Genomic DNA, 22723 nt, shown 5'->3' on the forward strand with positions numbered 1-22723 from the left:
GCAAGAAGCAACACCATTCAAAGCAGAATTACATATTCAGCCCTTGACAATATGTAATAAGGTTGTATGCCAATACTGTTAAAACCTGCAAACATAGAGTTTTCCATTAAATGCGAGAAAGTACGGAAAACAGATGCAAACCAAAGTAGAATAAAAGCAGATTACTTACAATGTTTTTCAACCGAGCAGTTCACGCACAGATTCGTGAGGAATAACAAGTACACGTAAGTCCATCCATAGAACACAGTGCAACGAAAGCAGCTTCTATTTCATACGATACAAAAATATGGAATCACTTACCCCAGCCAATCGTGATGCAAGCAGAACGCAGTTAGAATACGAGCAATATATTTACAATGCAATTCACATGAGTGCAATATACACGAGAAGTCGAAATTAGAAGCACAATGTGTTGAAAACCAACTTCTGTTAACGATAAGAAAGCGAGATTGCAGCACTCCAAGCGGCCTGGCAGCGAACTAAGGTAAGGTCACTGGAGCCAGCACTCTGTTGTTCTTGAACATCACTACTCTGAAAAAAGATAGAAATGACAGTCCAGTTAATTCGAAAAAAATTAATCAGAAAATTGAAATTAAACTTTGTGGCTGCTACGGAGTACCGTTTAGTAGCCCAAATTGTGAATAAAACTGTGAACTGTTTCCAAACAGGATGCGGAATGGCATACGTGGTTAATAAATTAAAGGACACTGATTTAGAACTTCCAACAATGATGTTTGCACAAATGTTTTAAATGGTAGATCGTTCATTACTTCATTCAAAATTCATTGATTGGAAGCGTAGGCTATGGTTACCAGGCGTCCTTTATTATACAGGATCGTCCTTCATTTAGCTTAACTGTCCAGTTGTCCCGAAAAATACGAACAAATACGTACAGGTCGCATATTGTCCCGTTTTTCTGTAACCGTTCGGTACATTTTGAAACATCTTGTTTCTAAGCAACAAGTAGCATAACCAAACGTAGAACAAATGTGAACACACCCAAAGAATAAACAAAATAAATTGCTACACTATTCATTGTTTGATTAAACCAAACTGAACGAGGTCTATCATTTTCAACTTACTTACACCTCAAGATACCTGCTGCAAAAATGTGCAGCTCATTATTGTATTTGTGCTCGATCTGTCTAGCACTAATGCTGCTGCACAAAGAGTGTTCTCTATCACAAATGCTTTACGGGCTAATGAAGATAATAGATTTGAAGGAATTACAGCTAATATTCGTTTGCAAGATACATCGTATGTTGATTTTTATAAAATTCTGTTTGAGAATATGAAACTCCTGAGTGTCATAGATTCTTCTGCCAAAGATAACAAAAGATATTTGAGAAACTGTCCACGGCTAAACTTCCAGGCCGATTGAGAATGAAAAATGAAAAATAAATAGCCTATGTAAATAATAATCATTTTCTGCCCCAATTATAGACCTCATGACAAGTGATATATTGTGTGCGCTTGTGACAACAATAAAATATTTACTTAACTGACAACGTAAGTTTCTTTTTGAGTGCGAATTTTAGCGAAAAGGCACGATGATTTATGTAGTTGTAGCATGAACCAAGTAGTTTAACACAAACCTACTATACCCATGTAGTATTAACGAAAGTTTTCACAAAGTGTCGATCCATTTCAACTTCTAATTTGAGTCCCATATTTTGAATTTAGTAATCGGGTCACCCCAGCGTAGGCCCTCATACTGATAAAACACTCTTTTGTCGCACTCCATAGTTCGATGCGCAGAACTCTACAGTCAGCGGTAATATTCATTTGTTCTGTATTCCGAAAAATAGTTCGGTTTTGCTGCTCGAATAAATTATGGTGTAGTTGTGTTCTGGCCGAATGCTGCTATTTCTTCTTTTTCACCGTGCCTTCTGTGATCTTGAACACAAATCTTTTTTCTTGCGGTTCTTGGTTCTTCTCAGAGGTCTTTGCAGCTTGAATTTCCCTCTTCTGTGTCGATCTTCGAAAATAAAATCTTCTTCCCACAATATTTGCAAGTTATAGCATGTGGCCATTGTCTTCCAAAAGTTTCTAAGTTCTATTCGTTTTTCCTTGTAAAACTATGGCGTTCTCCGTCTCACAACAGCTATCAACTTCTCCTCTTTTACCACTAGTAAAGCTGTTCTTCTTCCCATAAACAAATTAAATATTCGAAAATTACTCCGCAATCATGTCCTCCCGTCTTAACGCACATGTCCCACTATTAACTAATCCTCTCAACTGTCTGTTCTTCGCTTTTAATTTTTTTTTGGAACAGAGATAAAATATTCCCTACTGGGCTGAAGCTTCCAGAAACATAGAGGATACACACACATTATTACACTACCGGAAAAAATTAGTACGAATTTTTAGAAGTTTCCAATTCACTCAAAATTTATTGTTGCAGTAGGGCTTGTGGAGTACATGAAACGATTACATTTATAGAACAATAGCACAAGTGGTTCTGAGGTACCGGGTATCGACCCATGCTGAAACATCTATAATAGTTCATAATGTAGCCTCCTCGAACGGCAATGCAAGCGCTGACTCTGACATTCAGGTCGATCGTATAGTCGGCGAATGGCGGGATATGTTATACCCCGCCTGCTCGACCTGTTCGCATAGTTCTGTAAGAGTTCTTGGTTGACGAGGCGTATGAGTCACTTCTCGTCTCATCACATCCCACACGTGCTCGATTGGAGATAAGTCCAGAGATCATGCTGGCCAGGGAAGTTGCTGCACGTCTCCCAGAGCACGTTGAGTTTCACTGGCAGTGCGTGGGCGAGCTTTATTCCGTTGGAACAACACATCACTGAGCCGTGCGCGGCTCGTATTCGTGCCATTTATTACTTTGCACCTTGTCATTGCGGTTATGGCATCTCGTTTCTTATCCCATTTACTGGCGTCACTAAGTTGCTGACTTGCCTGCCTGTGAGTGGCAGCAGCAGCACTTATTGATACGAGTACTGTGCTAGTATCTTTGGAGCGACCGTTGGTATTTCCGGGTCGCGTTGTGTGGAGGGTGGTTGCAAACGGATATCAGGTCGTTTGGGGGCGCAACAGCGAGCAGGTCCATGCAGCTCAAGGGCAAGCCAGGGCCGCTAGCCACTGCAGGATCGAGGAGGGGTAGCTGCGAGACCGACGACTTCGTTGCACACCGTACCCTGGACGTTTAAGTTGAGTGAAGATTTAACTGCTAATGCAGCCTCGACTATTCTGAGGTCTCGCCTTTGGTCGGCGGGTTGTTGCTCCCAAGGCCGCTGAGCCTGGCGGCAACGAGTGAAGTGTTTCGAGGTGGTGAAATATTGCAGCCGTCTTTCTCTATTTGTTATTCATCATTGAATTTAGTATTATTCTTATTAGTGAAGTGCAACCAGCGGTATTTTCTGTCTTGTGGCCACTAACGCCCCAGTTACCTGCCCTGGAGGTTAGTGTACTTTCCCGGCAGTGTACCTTTCCTCATCGTGTTGATGCTGCCCGACACGGCGTGTAATTCGACAGCTTCTATGCATATTTTTTTGGGAGGTCTGCCTTGGTTCTAGTGTTTTCTTCGACACTGGGTGTTTTCTGAAAACGTGCTCTCTGTCTCTTCGCCCTTGCCTAAAAATATTCCATCGTTGTACCGGTGATCGGACGTCAGGCGGATTTATTAGTCGGTCGGTCGGCGCTTAAGCTGCCCCTAGTTTGAGTTGCCATTCTGTTACGTGAGTACAACTCTTGGCTGCCTATCTCGCCTTACCTTATGTTCGAGTTACCTTCCCAGGCAGACCCTTGGAGTACTTGTTGAGAACCACTTGTCCTGATTCCTTAGATTGTGATGTTTGTTTTAAGGATATTTGTAATTTTCTGATTATTGTTGGTGTGGCCTTCAGCCGAGCAATAATTTCACTTCTTTCGTAATAAGGCCTTCAGCCATGTTACAATAAGTTTTTTTAAGCAAACTTGTTTTAAAAGCAAGGTGTTTGTTGAGATGTGTGGTATTTGGAATTGTTTTCCTGACTTCTCCTTCAGGCTTCAACCGTTTGTTATTTGAAATTGTTTGTGGCCTTCAGCCGAGTGATAAATTTCACTTCTTTTATAATAAGGCCTTCAGCCGTGTTACAGTTTGTTTTAAAACGAAGTATTTATCTTAATATGCGCTATTTGTAATTGTTCTTATGACTTCTAATTCAGGCCTTCAACCGTTTGTTGTTTGAGGTTATTGTTGTTGGCGTTCGGCCCTAAAATTGTGGAATTTTTTTTCTGTGATAAAGCCTTCAGCCGTCATACAGTCAATTTTTTTTAGAGATTGTTTTAAAATTTTAATTTCTTTAAATTAAGATTACGTATTTATTGTGCAACCGAGAGTAACTGATTACGGCCCCATTAAGAATCGTAACCTTATCCTGCCCCATCCTGAGAAACCAGCTCTCAATCACTTCACTCTTGCAAGAACGGAAAAAGAACGGGTCTAACAACATTCTGCACTTACCGAGTGCTGGTCAGCGTCCCCTCAGAAACACCAAAGGTGAACGAGTATTGTAGCTTATCGCACCCCAGACCATAAGGCTTGGAATGGGGCCAGTATATCTTGAACGAATGTACTCTACGAGACAACGCTCAGCAGCTCTGTGTCGTATGTGCAGACGACCATTACCTGCGTGCAGGCACAATCTGTTATCGTCTATGAATACCACGACGTGCTATCCCATCTTCTAAGTGATCCTGTGACGATACCAGTCTAGCTGTGTATGAGGAAATGTTAGCGACAGCCCCGGCCTTTTGCACAAGCCCCGCCCATTTACCCCCCTCCACACCTACCCCCCGCCACATCAACCAAGAGCGCATCAATATGATCTTTAGTAGTCCTCGTCGCTGTCGTGTTTTTGTTCGTCGTTTTTTGTTTTACCGCGTTTGTTCATATTAGCAGTGTTGTGCTGTTAGTACTTCTTAGCAGTTTGTGTAATACTGTCAAAATGAAACATAGATATGCACTCTCAATAAAGTTATCATACACAAGGTACCTAATCTTGACTGTTGTGGCCAACTGCTGTCAAAACTGACATTTAACAGACATTAAAGTACGATAAGACGTGTTGGAATGACACCGACGAAATTATGTACACATGTTTAACAATAGGCAGCTCTACAGCTCTCAAACACTGAAGAAGAACTCAAAGTAATCTCGTGTCTGCTATAAGCAAGCAGTAAAAATTCACCCATTACACAGGCAAATATTAATGAAGAATGTCACTGTATAAATATCTGACTGCTTGCATTACGCATTTCTACATTCTCCCACTCTTATATTCTTTAGTCTTCATGAGGTAATCAGAAACAAACCAAGATATCGACTTTGCCTTGTTTATGCACAACATTGACTTTAGACAATCGAGATAATGGACAACATCCTTGGCGATACTACCAATTAATATTTCCCAACAGAATTTCTTACACTACGCGAGGTGACGGAAATTTGTGCTCACTGCAGTTAACAAATATCAGACCTTCTGATATAGTGCAGATGAAAGCTCATGAAATAAAAAAAAGAGTGTGGATACCATTTTTAATTTTTCATTCTTATTGATGATTTTTCAACTCGCATATTCAATGAACATATTTCTAATTCTTTTCACAGAGGTACCGGAAAAACTGTTTTTCGTACTAACTACTGATTTTCTCCCTTGTTATGACTGGCATATCTGTGATACGAACAACTTTGATGTTGGAACATGCGGCAGACCATGCGCGGAGCTTAGGATGTGGATTGGTGTGGAGGGGGGTGATTGGGCGGGACTTGTGCACCGTCCGGGGCTGTCGCTAACGTTACGTCTGTGTATGTCGATGCTGTGGCATGATCGGAAGACGGGGTAGAGCAGTGCATGTCCGTAGTCCTACCGCTAATAACCGGTTCGCAACTCTTCGTGTTGACATGTCTGCACTCTAAAGCCCTCCTGTCTGTGCTCTGGTAGCTGTACGATCTGCCACTGCTGCCCTCACAATACGACGATCTTGGCGGGCGTTTGTGTTGCGTGGACGTCGAGGACGTGGTCTACGAGTGTGAAAATGTTCACATGATCACTGATGCCATCATCATTGCACAACTGATACAGCACGTCCAACTTGGGTGACAATTCTCTGAAAGGACCATCTCGCCACTTGGAAGGCCACAGTTTCAAGTGGTTCAAATGGCTCGGACATCACACACATCCATGCACGAGGCAGGATTCGAACCTGCGATCGTAGCAGTCGCGCGGTTCCGGACTGAAGCGCCTAGAACAACTCGGCCACAGCGGCCGGTGGCCACAGTTTGACCCCTTTCAAACTCGCTCACATGGCTGTAGGAAGGAAGAGTGCGTCTCCGTTGCACGGTTGCTTGCTTGCTTGACACGCTTGCACCTCAGACTGTGAGCACTCCCCTATTAAAGGATAGGCACAGATGGCGCCCTGGTAGCTATGTCACTACGCTATCCGTCAGTGGACGACGGTGAAACCACTGTTAGTACATCTAATATCTCCAAGGTGGCGTATGCCGTCTCAGACCAAAATCGACGTCGTCTTTCCAGGTGTACTACTGAAAGCGTACTGCTTACGTAAGTTTCTCATTACACGTTCACACACAAAATCAAATCATAAAGAAAGAAAGATGAAAAGTGAAAAATTTTACAGTGCGTTCCTATAGAATATTCACTTGGTGATGAGGCTTTGTTTAACCGTTAAAGCAGCTGAAATATTCCCGTCACAAACCTTCTCATTCTTCTGTTCGCAGTAATTCGCTCTGGTTCCCTATACATACAAGGTGAAAAGTATTTAAACCGACAAACTCTGGAGGTTGTAGGGGACATCAAAACAAATATTTTTCCCTAATGTCATTTTTTCCTGTGAGGATTATTTGTAACCGGTGGAGGCCGTATTACGCTCTTCAGTTGTTAGAGGCCGTATTACGATCTTCAGTTGTTAGAGGGCGTATTACGCTCTTCAGTTGTAGGCAGCTGCTGTCCCCTTTGCAGTAGCGCATTGTATCCGTCTATTAATGGAGCGATAGACCTGGAGTGAGTACACTGATATGGTTGGTGCGTACTACGTAGCGCACCACAACGGACGAGCTGCACAGCGGGTTTATCAACAACGATATCATCGCCGTATCCCGCATCATACAACCTTTGCTGCTGTGTACCAACGTCTGCGTGAGACCGGGTCATTTAGCAGATTACCTGGACAGCGACGCCGTCGCACGGTAAGACCGCTGCAAGTTGAAGAAGCTGTCTTGCAGCATGTGGAGCGGGATCCTTCAATCAGCACTCGTGCAATTGTACGTAACATGGGGAAGAATCAGACGAATGTATGAACAGTCCTTCGAGAGCAATTGTTACTTTCATTTCACTTACAGCGTGTCCACAACCTGGAACCAGTTGATTATCCACCTAGACCACAGTTTTCGCAGTGGTACCTGGAACAGTGTGAAATGCATCCTACATTTCCATCCTCTGTGTTGTTTACCGATGAAGCAACGTTCGGGGTGATGGAGTCTTCAACATGCACAATTCGCATGTTTGGAGTGAGGATAACCCACATGCCACAGCTACTAGCGCTCATCAAGTGCGGTTCTTCGTTAACGTGTGGGTCGGTGTTGTTGGGGACTGTTTAATTGGGCCGTATCTGCTACCTAGTTGTTGTCTCCTGGTCATAAAAAAATGGAAAAGTGTTTGTTAGTTTAATTAATTTGCCTCCAGAGAAATCTTCCTCTACCGGTTGAAATACTCCTCATAGGAAAAAATAACTTTAGGGAGAAATATTTGTTTTGATGTCCTCTACAACCTCCCAGAGTTTGTCGGTTTAAATACTTTTCACCCTGTAACAAATCCTACTCCGGTTACACTATTTTCTGATGCTGTATTACCCTGTATTCTTCGGACTAGAAATCCTTATCTTCTTCCCATTTTATTCTACTTACCCCCCCCCCCCCCCGTACCTAGACTGAGCTTTTGAATTTCTCATTTCAGCTCATCTAGCTTCCCTAATACGTTCAGACTTCTGATATATCACACTTCGATCTGCAGTATGCTACCCTGTCGTTGGTTATTCAGTCTTTGTTCATGATTACTTCTCCCTTGACAGTCCCCTCCGGGAGATCTGAGTAAAGGAGTAATCTGGAATCTCTTGACAATGGAGAGATCATCACCACTTTTTTTCTAGAAGTAGTAGTAGTTATTGTTGCTATTATTGTTGTTGTTGTTGTCTTATTCATCCATGGATGTAATCCGCACGCCGGTCGGTGTGGACGAGCGGTTCTAGGCGCTTCAGTCTGGAACCGCACGACCGCTACGGTAGCAGGTTCGAATCCTGCCTCGGGCATGGATGTGTGTGATGTCTTTAGGTTAGTTAGGTTTAAGTAGTTCTAAGTTCTAAATGACTGATGACCTCAGATATTAAGTCCCGTCGTGCTCAGAGCCATTTGAACCATTTGTAATCCGCATATACAGACCCTAACAACACCGTCGTCTTTCGACAAACATGTCAACTCAGTTAAATTGTGAGCGAGGATGGGCACGCATTTTAAGTTTCCTTGTTACTGAAAGTAGATTTTGCTTACTAAAGATATTTTGCTGTGTACACCAAGACAACACTCAAACTAAACAAGTAAGTACAACGATTAAAGTTCTTGATTTAAGGATTATTTTGACTCTGTTTACAGTTACAATTGTTGAAAACCTGTTCGTAAACGAACTAAAATAATTCCAATATGATGATGGGACACAATGGCCCACTTAAATTGGGGCACGTGAGCCCTCGTGGTCAACCTGCCCCCATATCTTTGTGTGAGGAAGTACTCTTATTTAGAAGGTACATTCGTAATAAAAGTCCAGATGATATCTAATAGAATTTTCACGCGAGCAGATTGTGTTTTTCATTGATTTTAACCGGTAGTTTGTGTTTTTGATTTCCAACAAAGCCTATTAAGTTGAACATCAGCTGAGCAACCATGCTACCCAACACCTGAAGAAGTCCGGCCATTTGAGCAATGGCAACCAAGGAAAAGACAGAAAACCAACAATAAAGAACTTCAACAGTACTAACAGACACTCCAGTGAAAAATGCGTTACCATACAAACAACTAGACTTCACACACATAAAATACTTTGAAGGGAAATATTGATGTTCTGCATAAAAACCAGTTTTCAAAGTGCCCATTGTCAATCTAACTCACTTGATAAAACTTCTCGAATACAACACAGTAAGGAAGTCGGCATTCCTAAGACGCTCCTTCACGATAAAAAGATGAGTGTGAGGTTGCTCTACATCTTAGGTGTCCCAAACCATTTTCTCACAGCAAAGCAGGTGATAAACGGATTCAATGGACAAGTTGTAAGCGGTGGGCACACCCGTCCTGTGTTAAAAATGAGGCGAAATAACTTTTTTAAATGTTTGCACTGTGAAAATCCTATCGGACTTCAGATGAAGGCTGATAAAACTTCTGGACCTACTCTTCCGTCAAACCGTTATAATAACAATGATAACATAATTTATGGTTGCAGTTTCTGTCATAAAGCTGTGGGAATTTATATTAAAACAAACTGTGGGTATTAAAGTCGATATATTTTCAATCAAATAACCAATGTTGCAACTAACTAAATGATAAAATCATATGGGCCAAGTGCTGGACCAACTGACCCCGTGGGTGGGGTAGGGTGGCCTAAGTAATATTAATGTACTAAATATTTTTTTATGAATAGACAATCAGTGAAACGCCACAATTACTGAATTGCAAAAGGTGCTGAAACAATGTATCAATGTTTCCACATAAAAAGATCAAGGGAAAAATTTATAATACAAGATGAAAGAAACAAAGAAAAGAAAGTGGGCCACCCTGTCCTGGTCTCCCCTAGTGTTAAAACGTTTCCTTTACCAGAATAGGGTGATATATTATGATTTTTGCTTTGTTTGATTTTCTAAGTTCTGGCGCTGATTCACCTTGCTGATTTAAAGTCTACGCACAGGGCGTATAGCAACAGCCATGCAATTGATGCCCTGACGCCACAACGTTGCTAGCTGTTATCTGCATCAGTGTATAGAATATTGAATAGATGTACGACTCCACTCTGCCTCGTGTGCCAATCCTTGTCCTGTTTTTAACGGACCCACCCAATGCAGTAGCCACGAATAAGCACAAATGACCAATCAAATATGCAATGAATTTCTCATAACGCAGCAATGCGTCAGCGAAATGGCGGTGTAATAAAGGCCGTTTCAAACTCACACTCACATCTCACGGACGTCGTAGCAGCCGCTTATATGCGCCTCTGTTCACCGCAACGTCCGAATTCTGCTCGTGAATAAGCCACAGATAAGTCAGCTTCTGTGGCTGCTACATGTTGAATGAAACAGTCTCTCTTGGTTACTCGTATTTCTGCTACACGCACAGGGAGAAAATCCTCTCGCGCTCTTCACCCACACTTCTACGAGAGCTCAAAAACATGGCCGACTGCACAAAAAGATGAATGTGTGTCATGCGGCTCGCTTTTGATGAGCCTGTGAAAAGGATGGGATGTTTCATTCCCTCAGTTTCCGACTCAGAGAGACATTGTACTCAAAAAGCGTGTAACCCGAAACTGTGTGTTTGTGTGTGTGTGAGTGTGTGTGTGTGTGTGTGTGTGTTTTGCAAGAACTCCCCACTTATACTAAACCTCCATAATTGTCTCAATTTAGCCAATGATTACGTGGAGAATTGTAGAGGTGTACGGTATGATTGGTCACGCTTTTCCATCCGAGTTTTACGGGCAATTAAGACAATCCGTCCTTGGACTATCTTAGTGAGTCATCGCGTAGGATTCTTCCTACCTGTTTTGCCGAGAAGCTCTCGAAGTTTATGTCCCTCGCGGAAGCAGATCAGCGTCATCGGTTTACCTTTTGTACTGGTATTTGTTCTGGATAACCAACATTTTTCGGTATTTCTTTGATCTCGATTATAAAAGGTATTATTTTTTACTATTAAGCAAGCATAAAACCGACATAACAATTTGCCACTGTAATGGTGCTGAAACTTTTGGTTTTTATATAAAACTTTTTTTTAAAAAAAACAGCATTGTAGGTAGCTCTGTGGCTTCTGAAAAATTGGCATCTCTTCGCTGTCATCGGGAATCAGTTCGAAGCGGGACTCATCACTGAAAAAGATTCTACACAAGTCAGTGAGATTCCAGGACGAAGACGTGTCTGCAAGTCTGACTGTTGCCTGTCATATAACATGAAACCAGGAGCGATGTTCTGGGTTGCCATTCCGTTTCGTAGCAGGACCCGTTTGGTCGTCATCCGCGGCACGCTTACAACACAGAGGTATGTCAACGATACTACGCTCCCCGTTTTGTAGTCCTTCAAGGCAAGCATCCTGGGCTTACATTTCAGCAAGATAGTGCCCGCCAGCATACGACAAGAGTTTCTAACGCTTGTCTTCATGCTTGCACAACCCTACCTCTGCCAGCGAGGTCGCCGGTTCTCTTTACAGCAGAGAACGTTTGGAACATCAACCATCCCGAGATTTTGGTGATCTAGCGCGCCATTTCGACAGAATTTGGCACGATATCCCTCAGGCAACGATCCAACAACTCTGTTAATCAGTGCCAAGCTGAATATCTGCTTGCATAAGGGCCAGAGGTGGACCAACTTCAACACATCATCCAATTTTTTTCTGAAATTGTAATAATTTTCCAGAATGAGATTTTCACACTGCAGCGGAGTGTGCGCTGATATGAAACTTCCTGCCAGATTAAAACTGTGTGCCGGATCGAGACTCGAACTCGGGACTTTTGCCTTTTGCGGGCAAGTGCGAACCTTGCAGAACTAGCATTCCTGAGAGATTCTGTAAAGTTTGGAAGGTAGGAGACGAGGTAGTGGCAGAAGTAAAGCTGTGAGGACGGGGCGTGGGTCGTGCTTGGGTAGCTCAGATGGTAGAGCAGTTGCCCGCGAAAGGCAAAGGTCCCGAGTTCGAGTCTCGGTCCGGCACACAGTTTTAATCTGCCAGAAAGTTTCATATCAGCACACACTCCGCTGCAGAGTGAAAATCTCATTCTGGAAACATCCCCCAGGTTGTGGCTAAGCCATGTCTCCGCAGTAGTTTTTATTTCAGGAGTGCTAGTTCTGCAGGAGAGCTTCTGTAAAGTTTGGAAGGTAGGAGAGGAAGTACTGGCAGAAGTAAAGCTCTGAGGAGGGGGCGTGAGTCGTGCTTGGGTAGCTCAGTTGGTAGAGCACTTGCCCGCGAAAGGCAAAGGTACCGAGTTCGAGTCTCGGTCCGGCAGTTTTAATGTAATAATTTTGTTTGTATATGAACATTACATCTAGCGATTTCCGTTCCATTCCGATGATGCCTCCGTAGCGCGTCGTAGTGCAAACCGTACCAGCCGAAGTGTGGCAGCAGCAAAAGCACTGGATGGAGGGGCGAGTAAATTACACATCTCTTCCGCCTTTTTGCTTTTCTCCACCGTCCCGTCTCGCTCCAGTCCTTACCGGCAGAAATTGACAAGAATCCGTGTCTTGGGTCAAACAGCATTCCTACAACACCAGCTCGTCGACTTTTGAGATCCTAAAATATCGTAGCAAAGAAATAGCAAGAACCGCATTGTTGAATAGGAGCGCATCTGTGCAGGCTGCAGCTGCGTGAACCACGCGCAGTTGTCTCGTTTAACCATATCGGTGATACACATCTGCTCAGTTGTAGTCATTTCTTTAGTATGCTACTTGAACGAAAATACTGTGCAGAAATGGCACTGCGACAAAACGTGCCTTTATAGTCGCGTGCCAAACTATCAGCAGTTGGCAGATGATGGTTGAAGTGATCGCTATAGCAAGCAGAAATCTACTAATATCAGTATTGCTGGCCCCTGTTTTGGTCAGAACCGAGGTATAATCTTCCTACAAGCCGGTCAGGGGCCTGAAGATGGCGTAGTAAAACGCTGAAATCGGTGGTCAAATAAAACAATTTGGGAAACTAGACGGCTAAAAGATGTTTAATTTTACATCCTGTATCGAACAGCCGAGTCCCGCAACCATTTCTAAAAAGATGGACATACAGAAATTTAGAATAAGCTCCTCTGAACACGTAAGGCACTGAAAAGTGGACAGTCACAACACCATATTTGCAAATCACTTCATGTAATAGGTTGACCACCCTACTGGCATGAAAACGCTATAGTTCAATTCTTTTATCTTGGCGGTTCGCGCATGCCCGCCCAGACGCGGGAGATTGCTGCGTTGCCAGTTGCACGCGCCAGGAGAAGAAGCGCCATAGTATAGTATAGTTCGCAAACTTACGTTTAAGGGGGAGCGCGCAGTTTATGAAGTAAAGCCACCACGCCCGTAATTACCCTTTCTCTGCGACAGAGACGTGCTACCCGCATTCTGCGCTGTACGCTATTTTGTCATCACTGCACTGCTCGCCTGTGCAGACACATGGTGTTTCGACTGCTTTGACACACTTTATCATTCGATTTCACAAAAACTATTTGGCCCAATAATTTGATTTTTACACATCTTCTTGACTGATACCTTCCCCCCATAAAGGACTTAATTTTGTTTCGATGTTCAACGCAGTTATTGTGCAGCGTTAGATGTAGTAAACCATTGCACGAAATTTTGGAGAGTTTTCAGAGATAAAAGTCCATAGCGTATACTTTCCGTATGGTCGATTTCCAAAAATTACATTCAAACGAATAAAATTCATGAAGTAAGACACTTCGATATTGTTTTTAAATAAAGAAAATATTAAGCATCGAACAACGTTTGAACTCAGAACCTTTGATGAGGAGCTAAACACTTTAACCATCACACTAACGCAGCTCGTCTTTCAATAGCCCTTCCGAAGGACTTTAGAATAGCATGCAAAATACCGTCAAACACTGTTGGTATGCCTATGAATTAGCTCGTGGTCGTGCGGTAGCGTTCTCGCTTCCCACGCCCGGGTTCGATTCCCGGCGGGGTCAGGGATTTTCTCTGCCTCGTGATGACTGGGTGTTGTGTGATGTCCTTAGGTTAGTTAGGTTTAAGTAGTTCTAAGTTCTAGGGGACTGATGACCATAGATGTTAAGTCCCATAGTGCTCAGAGCCATTTGAACCATGCACTCACGTTTCGTCGAAGTACAATAGGAAAGAAACAATTAACGTTGTTCTTTATTGCGAAAAAGCGGTTAGTGAGAATGATACAAACACCTTTCCTTGCTATCGCCTGAATTAGGAGGCTTATTGCTTGTTTGGTTTAATTAAGTAATAGAATATGAAGCGATTGGTATAACGAATGCTTTTTCCAAACTTTCTATAAAAGAAAGTCTGCTATCAAGACATTGCTTTTGTTCAATTACTTTATTTATGACAACGTTTCTGAAACTGAAGACACTCGTCCGTGCTCTACACTGCAGTCGAGCTCTGGGAACGTCTTTCTCTGTCATTGGCTGACTGTGTTTTGTGACGTCAGATGCGCAGAACGAACCTAAACTCGGCCGTCGTCGTAAATGACGCGCACTTTAGTAAGCAGTAATAATAACTTGTAGACAGATAATGTCCATCTACCTCAACCCAAAGAAGAACTACAGTAATTTTAAGCAAAAGATACGCCATTCTTCTCACTTGAACGAACTATTTTTTTGAAGTTATAACTTACACCGAAAATATCCGATAAAGGTATTGCCTGCTTGTTGTTTCCAATAAGTGTGCAATTTCAGTTAATAACTTCTGAACTACATCCCGATTATGTTACTTTTGTCCTCAAGGTGCCACAAACTCACACTTTCTTGAATTAAACTTACCAGCCCATTATGTGAGAACTTCGGTCGACTTGACCGAAGAAAACAAACTGATTTGAATATCAGCGATTGTCGACTGAAGTCTAAACGTCCAGGTGATGAGTTCGGCTGCAGTGTGACCACGCTCATGGTGGCGTACTGGTTTGAAAACTGCGGCCGTTTTCGGCCGATGTCGGTCATCGGCGGAATCCGCCGATATCGGTGGCACTGTGACAGCAGCCTAAAGCCGTACACGTCCGGCATTTGTGGTTGTGTCCGGCCAAATATACAGGATGGAGAAAAATTGGGTCACGAAATTTTAACCCTAGATAGCTGATGCCAGTAGCAACCAAAATTACTAATGTTGTGTATGTCGACAACGCAACATTTTTAAACTACGGAAACTTGGCGCCACGTGCTCCAATTGGCCGTGGGATTACGCTGTTGCCATTCGCCAGTTGACGGTCAGCGCTTTGGTTGTCGGTTCACATATACAAAACGTCCCCCATCCCGTCACTGCCCCAACGTGATACGCACATTTGTCGAATAGCACTTGCTGTTTGTCTCCACCTCGCATCAGAGGTATTCACATGTAAGCTTCGCTTTGGAGCACACACATGTCACCTGCGATTTAGTCATACGGTAAACTTGGCGGTACAGTATTCATTTGAAGAACAACAAGATATGGTTTTCTTTTATGGACTAGGCGACGGTAACGCGCATGAAGCTCAATGGTTGTATGAGCAAGGGTACCCAGCAAGACGCCACCTACACCCGCAAACAGTTACAATAATTGGTTTGCGACTTGGCGAAACAGGATCGTTAGCGGAATACCATGGTGATGCTGGAAAACCTCGAACACGACGGGATGCTGCATTTGGAGAAACTGTTCTCGAGCACTTCGAGGAAGCACCCACGACAAGCACTAGAGCAGTTGACACGACGTAGGAGATACTCATTGGTTAGTCTGGGAGGTCTTGAGGGATGACAGCCAGCATCCATTTAGTTTCCAACCCTGTCCAAGACCTAAATCCTGTGGCGGACTAGGAACACAGGCTAGGGTTTTGTCAGAGGTTTCTACAACGTGTTGCACGAGATCCCGACTTCCTCGCCATTGTGTTGTTTACCGATGAGTGTAACTTCAATCTGGAAGGTCTATACAACACTCTAAATGTTCATTACTGAGCAAGGGGAAATCCTCACGTCACGTACGTCCACGGACACCAGGAACGATTTTCGCTCAACATTTGGGCAGGCACTGTGGTTGATCATCTGGTTGGGCCGGTCCGTCTACTTCCTCAAAATACTGCGGCAAATTACCTTCACTTTTTGCAAGGAACTCTACGCGACCTGCTGGAAGATGTTCTCCTGGACATATGGCTACTCATGTGATTGCAGCATGATGGGACTTTCGCACCCAACAGTCGTGCTGTGTGAGGGTATTTAAATGAATGAACTCTTCAACGGCCAGGTAACCGGCAGAGGTGCTCATAGGACATGGCCCCCGCGATCACCAGACCTCACACCACCGGACTTTTTCCTGTGGGGATTCTTCAAGGTTCTAGTTCACCCACCTGGGCTCGAACCACCTAGAAACGAAACATGCCGCCAATCACTTCGGGGCGATGCCAGGAATCATTGAAAGAGTTCGGCTAAACAACATTCGCAGTGTCCATCTGCTTACCTGGGTGGTAACGTGCTTGCCTGCCATGCACTGGGCCCGGGTTCGATTTCCGGCCGGGTTGGAGATTTCCTCTGCTTGGGGGCTGAGTGTTGTGTTGTCCTCATCATCATTTCATCCTCATCACCGGCCGCAAGTCGCCCAATGTGGCGCCGAATGGAATAAGACTTGCACTTGGCGGCCGAACCCGACTGGGACATTACATTTACTTTTTAAGTAAACAATGTCCCAGCTAAAAAAAAAAGGCCTTTTCGGGGCCGACACAATTTGTAAAAGACTTTCGGTTCGTGAATTAACAGCTGTTGACGGGTTTGTTCCCAGTACGGCTTCGGCCCCAGGCATCCAGAGTGGAGCGCTGGCACGCTACCACCGAGCATGCGGGCCCACCTTTGATACATCACGATCTCCAGCTGGCAAAGCATTCGCGGTCATGTGTTGTCCAGAGCATCCGGCAACAGGGCAATCCCGCGTGTCCACTTGCTTAGAAAGGTGGTAAAGTGCTTGCCTGCCATGCACTGGGCCCAGTATAAAATCATTCAGCTATCTTCACTTACTGTTATTTGTATTTTGCCTATACTGAGCCGTTTATACTGAGATGTTTCCCACACCACCTTGTGTTGTGGCTTTATATATATGAGTGATTCGCTGTGTGTGTGTGTTCTGTTGTAGTGAATACATACACCGTTGGTGGGACACAGGGCGATGGGTGAAACTGCTTTCACACTATATGCATCCGTTGTTATGGCGATCTGCTCCAGCTGCTGCAGATGCTGTATTGAAGCTGAAAGTGTTAATCAAAGTTACGGAGAAATATTCGTCGGGGCTCTGTTGCATAGCAATCAGATTTGCCTTCAGTTCTTAGAAACATTGGTGGCAAAAATAAAAAAATGGTCCGTGAAATCACTTCTTTTCCGAAGAAAGCATCAAATTATCTAATTAGAACTGAACGCTCCCGTCGGAATTGTTCTCGAGCTGGTATTCATTAATAGACCACACCAGAGTATACGTCGTTTGAGGAGATAACACGTACCTTTTTGAAATAAACGAAGTTTTATTGCCCTTAGTGTCAATGAAATTCTTCTCGCACGTGAATTAGCGATTCTCTATCATATATACAGCTGTATGGAGTGGTCTATTGTCACTGATCAGGCCAAATATCTCACGGAACAAGCATTAAACGAAAAACTACTATAAACGAAACCCGCCTAGCATGAAGGGGGGAACCAAATGGCGCTATGGTTGGCCCGCTAGATGGCGCTGCCAAATATCTCACGGAACAAGCATTAAACGAAAAACTACTTTAAACGAAACTCGCCTAGCATGAAGGGAGGAACCAAATGGCGCTATGGTTGGCCCGCTAGATGGCGCTGCCATAGGTCAAACATATATCAACTGCGGTTTTTTTTTTTTTTCTTGTAGATAGGAACCGCCATGTTTTATTACATATTCGTGTAGTACGTAAAGAAATATGAATGATCTGGTTGGACCACTGTTTTCGCTCTTTGATAGATGGCGCTGTAATAATCACAAACGTATAAGTACGTGGTATCACGTAACATTCCGCCAGTGCCGACGGTATTTGCTTCGTGATACATTACCCGTGTTAAAATGGACCGTTTACCAATTGCGGGCAAGGTCGATATCGTGTTGATGTATGGCTATTGTGATCAAAATGCTCAACGGGCGTGTGCTATGTATGCTGCTCGGTATCCCGGACGACGTCATCCAAGTGTTCGGACCGTTCGCCGGATAGTTACGTTATTTAAGGAAACAGGAAGTGTTCAGCCACATGTGAGACGTCAACCACGACCTGCAACAAATGATGATTCCCAAGTAGGTGTTTTAGCTGCTGTCGCGGCTAATCCGTACATCAGTAGCAGGCAAATTGTGTAAGAATCGGGAATCTCAAAAACGTCGTTGTTGAGAATGCTATATCAACATCGATTGCACCAGTACCATATTTCTGTGCACCAGGAATTGCATGGCGACGACTTTGAACGTCGTGTAGAGTTCTGCCACTGGGCACAAGAGAAATTACGGGACGATGACAGATTTTTTTGCACGGGTTCTATTTAGCGACGAAGCGTCATTCGCCAACTGCGGTAACGTAAACCGGCATAATATGCACTATTGGGCAACGGAAAATCCACAACCTTGGCGGGTTAATGTATGGTGCGGCATTATGGGAGGAAGAATAATTGGCCCCAATTTTATCGATGGCAATCTAAATCGTGCAATGTATGCTGTTTTCCTACGTAATGTTCTACCGATGTTACTACAAGATGTTTCACTGCATGACAGAATGGCGATGTACTTCCAACATGATGGATGTCCGGCACATAGCTCGCGTGCGGTTGAAGCGGTATTGAATAGCATGTTTCATGACAAGTGGATTGGTCGTCGAAGCACCATACCATGCCCCGCACGTTCACCGGATCTGACGTCCCCGGATTTCTTTCTGTGGGGGAAGTTGAATGATATTTGGTATCGTGATCCACCGACAACGCCTGACAACATCCGTCAGCGCATTGTCAATGCACGTGCGAACATTACGGAAGGCGAACTACTCACTGTTGAGAGGAATGTCGTTACACGTATTGCCAAATGCATTGAGGTTGACGGACATCATTTTGAGCATTTATTGAATTAATGTGGTATTTACAGGTAATCACACTGTAACAGCATGCGTTCTCAGAAATGATAAGTTCACGAAGGTACATGTATCACATTGGAACAACCGAAATGAAATTTTCAAACGTACCTACGTTCTGTATTTTAATTTAAAAAAACCTACCTGTTACCAGCTGTTCGTCTAAAATTGTGAGTCATATGTTTGTGACTATTACAGCACCATCTATCAGAAAGCGAAAAAAGTGGTCCAACTAAAACATTCATATTTCTTTACGTACTACACGAATATGTAATAAAAAATGGGAGTTCCTATTTTAAAAAAAACGCAGTTGATATCCCTTTGACACCATCTAGCGGGCCAACCATAGCGCCATCTGCTTTCCCCCTTGAAGCTAGACAAGTTTCGTTCTTTGTAGTTTTTTCGTTTGACGCTTATTTCGTGAGATATTTGGCCCGGTCACGATCAATGGACCACCCTGTATATACAAATTTCCTTCAAAATCTCGCAATGGCGTCGTTTTGTACTACACAATAAAGAAAAGACTCCTCTTTCGTGAAATTAAATCTTAACAAGAACAAAAGCTTACTGTGTAAGAATAATTATCTACGCGCACTCCGCCACAGAGTAATTAAGAATATCTTTCTTTCTCTCCCTCTCTCGTAGTGTCACATTAATGTATAGCAATCTTATTACATGATACATCATACCAGGTTCGATTCCCGGTCGGGCTGGAGATCTCCTCCGCTTGGGGGCTGGGTGTTGTGTTGTCCTCATCATCATTTCATCCTCATCACAGGCCGCAAGTCGCCCAATGTGGCGCCGAATGGAATAAGACTTGCACTTGGCGGCTGAACCCTACTGGGACATCCCATTTACTTTTTAAGTAGACAATGTCCTAGCTACAAAAAAGGCCCTTTTGAAGGCCGACACAATTTGTAAAAGACTTTCGCTTCGCGAATTAACAGCTCAGAGTGGAAGGCTGGCGCACTACCACCGAGCGTGTGGGCTGCGTTGATGCGTCGTGATCTCCGGCAGGCAAAGCATTCGCAGTCACGCGTTGTCCAGAGCATCCGGCAACAGGGCAATCCCGCAGCCATCCGATCGCGTGGCGCCAAGTTCCCGTAGTTTAAAAATTGTACGTTGTCGACCTACACAACATTACTAATTTTGGTTGCTACTGGCGTCAACTATCCAGTGTTAAAATTTCGTGACACAATTTTCCTCCACTCTGTATATAAGTCCGGCTTTTGTTAGGCTGTATATCTCTAATCGGCCATGTGATGAGGCGTGCAATTAGATAGGTGTGTAGGTACCTTTTGGTGTTGCATCGGCTGGTTCCGCTAAATCTTTGCTATATGTCAACGAATCATTCGCTCGGCATATTCACACTGTTGTCTACGGTAGAAAACGCTTACACCATCAGATTTCACCGAGCTTCCGGACGCAGTATTCCGTTTCTAGTAAAGTTTTAACCTATTAGAACACTATAATATAGTTTCAGTGAATTAAATTATTTTATTTTAAAAACGCTAGTAGCTGCTACTGAGCTATCTTTTGGCAGGATAAGTTGAACTGTTAGCACCCTAGGATCAGAGCTGGGGACGGGAGGTGCTGTAACTCACTATGGTTTCGTTGAAGGGGAGGAGTAGAGGAATCTAAGCAAATTCTTACAAAATAAAATTATTGGGAAACAGCGTTTATGAATTTATGTATGCAAATATTTTGTAATAGATACGCACTACCGATTTGTAGAATTTACTGTACTGGGATCTGTACACGTTACAGGCAGGCAACGTTCAGATACATGCAAATATGTCTATATTCACATTTTTAGTACGCAGTTTTTGACAATTGGTGGTAAATAAATGCGAATTCTAACTGCAACACTATTGGACTGGAATTTTCATTTTCTAGAAGATAAAATAGTTTCGAGATTCGGGACCAATTGCTCTAGGTGATACTTGACCTAGTCAGTTTCAATTACAGGTTCTGCTTTTCTTCAAACTGATGTAATTGTTACGTGTGAGGAACACGCCAGGTCGCATGTGAAGATGGGGATGGGGGAAGGCCTTGGCTGTTGCCCCCCTTGGTTCCCCGTTGTTGGTTCAACAATGTGCAACCTCTTCACTGTGCAATGTTACACATACCTTGATGCAGCAGTGAGTCAATCAGCACACAGCAGGTAGCAATGGCGAGCACCAATCCGGTAATAGTATTTGCACAGTTTATTAGTTTACTCTGTAGCTTATTTTTTTGTCGGCGGTTTGGAGGATTCAATTTTAAGAACCTGTCAGTGTTTAAAAATTACATGTGAGCACAAATTTATTGTCGTTCAACACAGACATGTACTGTTAATGCACGAATTGTGTTATATCTATTCTTTCTATGGAGGGAAATTACAGTAATGTTGCTATTAACTGTGTAGAAATTATTTATTAAAAAATATTTGTAGATTAACATTCATAACTGAATGATACTTGTGTGTATGAGTGGTGACAAGATAGCTTAAGTGAAACTTTCATTTCGTTTGCATTTCGTATTTATGAACTGTGAATTTTTAATAGGCGTAGAAGCTTCAGTTTTAATATTGGTGTAGGACCAGGATGTTAACTGTTCGTACTCATTTCAGTTGTGTGTTGGAATTTCAAGCCGCACCCAAGATTCCTTGAAGCTAAACTTCATAGCAGCGTCATAAGGAAAACTGCGGCAAAACCGTATATGTTCCTGGAACATATTTCGCGCAGCACACAAAATAAGTTAATGGAGTACGTACACTTCGAGATGTGTTTTGTAAGCTTGTACGTACTCCATTAACTTATTTCGTGTGCTGCGCGAAATATGTTCCCGGAGCATAAACGATTTTGCCCAGTTTTCCTTTACTCATGCCTCTGAGATGTAGTGGTAAAATGGATATAAAGCTTTTGGCGTCATTGGCCGGGAGGCCCCTTACGGGGCAGGTCCAGATGTAGTGGTTAAAGTACTTGACAGAGGTTAGTGAAGCTTATTGTTCAAATCCAACAAGACCTGGGTTTAATGTAATATTCTTGTATGTTACAGGTCTTGTTCTGTCTCTAAAGATTTCAACATTTACTGGGTATTAAATCCTCATCATTCTTCCTCAGTGTGGAGTGCGGTGATTGTTATTGTACGATGTTTTCGAACTAGTGTATTAATCACTTTTATAAAGGTCGCAATATACCGAATTTGTGCTTAATTACACCATAGCCTACTGAATCTGTTATTCGTTTATATATCATGTAACCCCAAGATGCGTCAGTTTGGTTGGATTTGCCATTAAAACTCAGGAAATGTAAGCTTGGCAATAAAATATTACCTACTTCTGCATAGCTGAAGTTTCCTCTTGGCATCAGAAGCAGAGTGCAGTAGGTTACACCAATTTACATCTATTCTTGTTTTTAGTTCATTTTATGAAAGAAACTGTGGGTCTTCTTTTACTTCGACAGTTGAAATTAAATTATGCTTAAAGCAACAGATGAGGTTTTATGATCATGGTAACAAAAATAGCATATGAAGCCCATCTGGACTTGTTAGCATGTCTCTATCTTGTTAGTTTCTTTTCAGATCCAGTCAACGATGGAAAACATCATTGTCTGTGGCTTTACTCTTGTCACATTTGAATACCAACCAAAAGTCGTCTGAAATAACAGC

The sequence above is a fragment of the Schistocerca americana genome, chromosome 6, assembly GCF_021461395.2.
Source record: "Schistocerca americana isolate TAMUIC-IGC-003095 chromosome 6, iqSchAmer2.1, whole genome shotgun sequence".
Taxonomy (NCBI): Eukaryota; Metazoa; Arthropoda; class Insecta; order Orthoptera; family Acrididae; genus Schistocerca; species Schistocerca americana.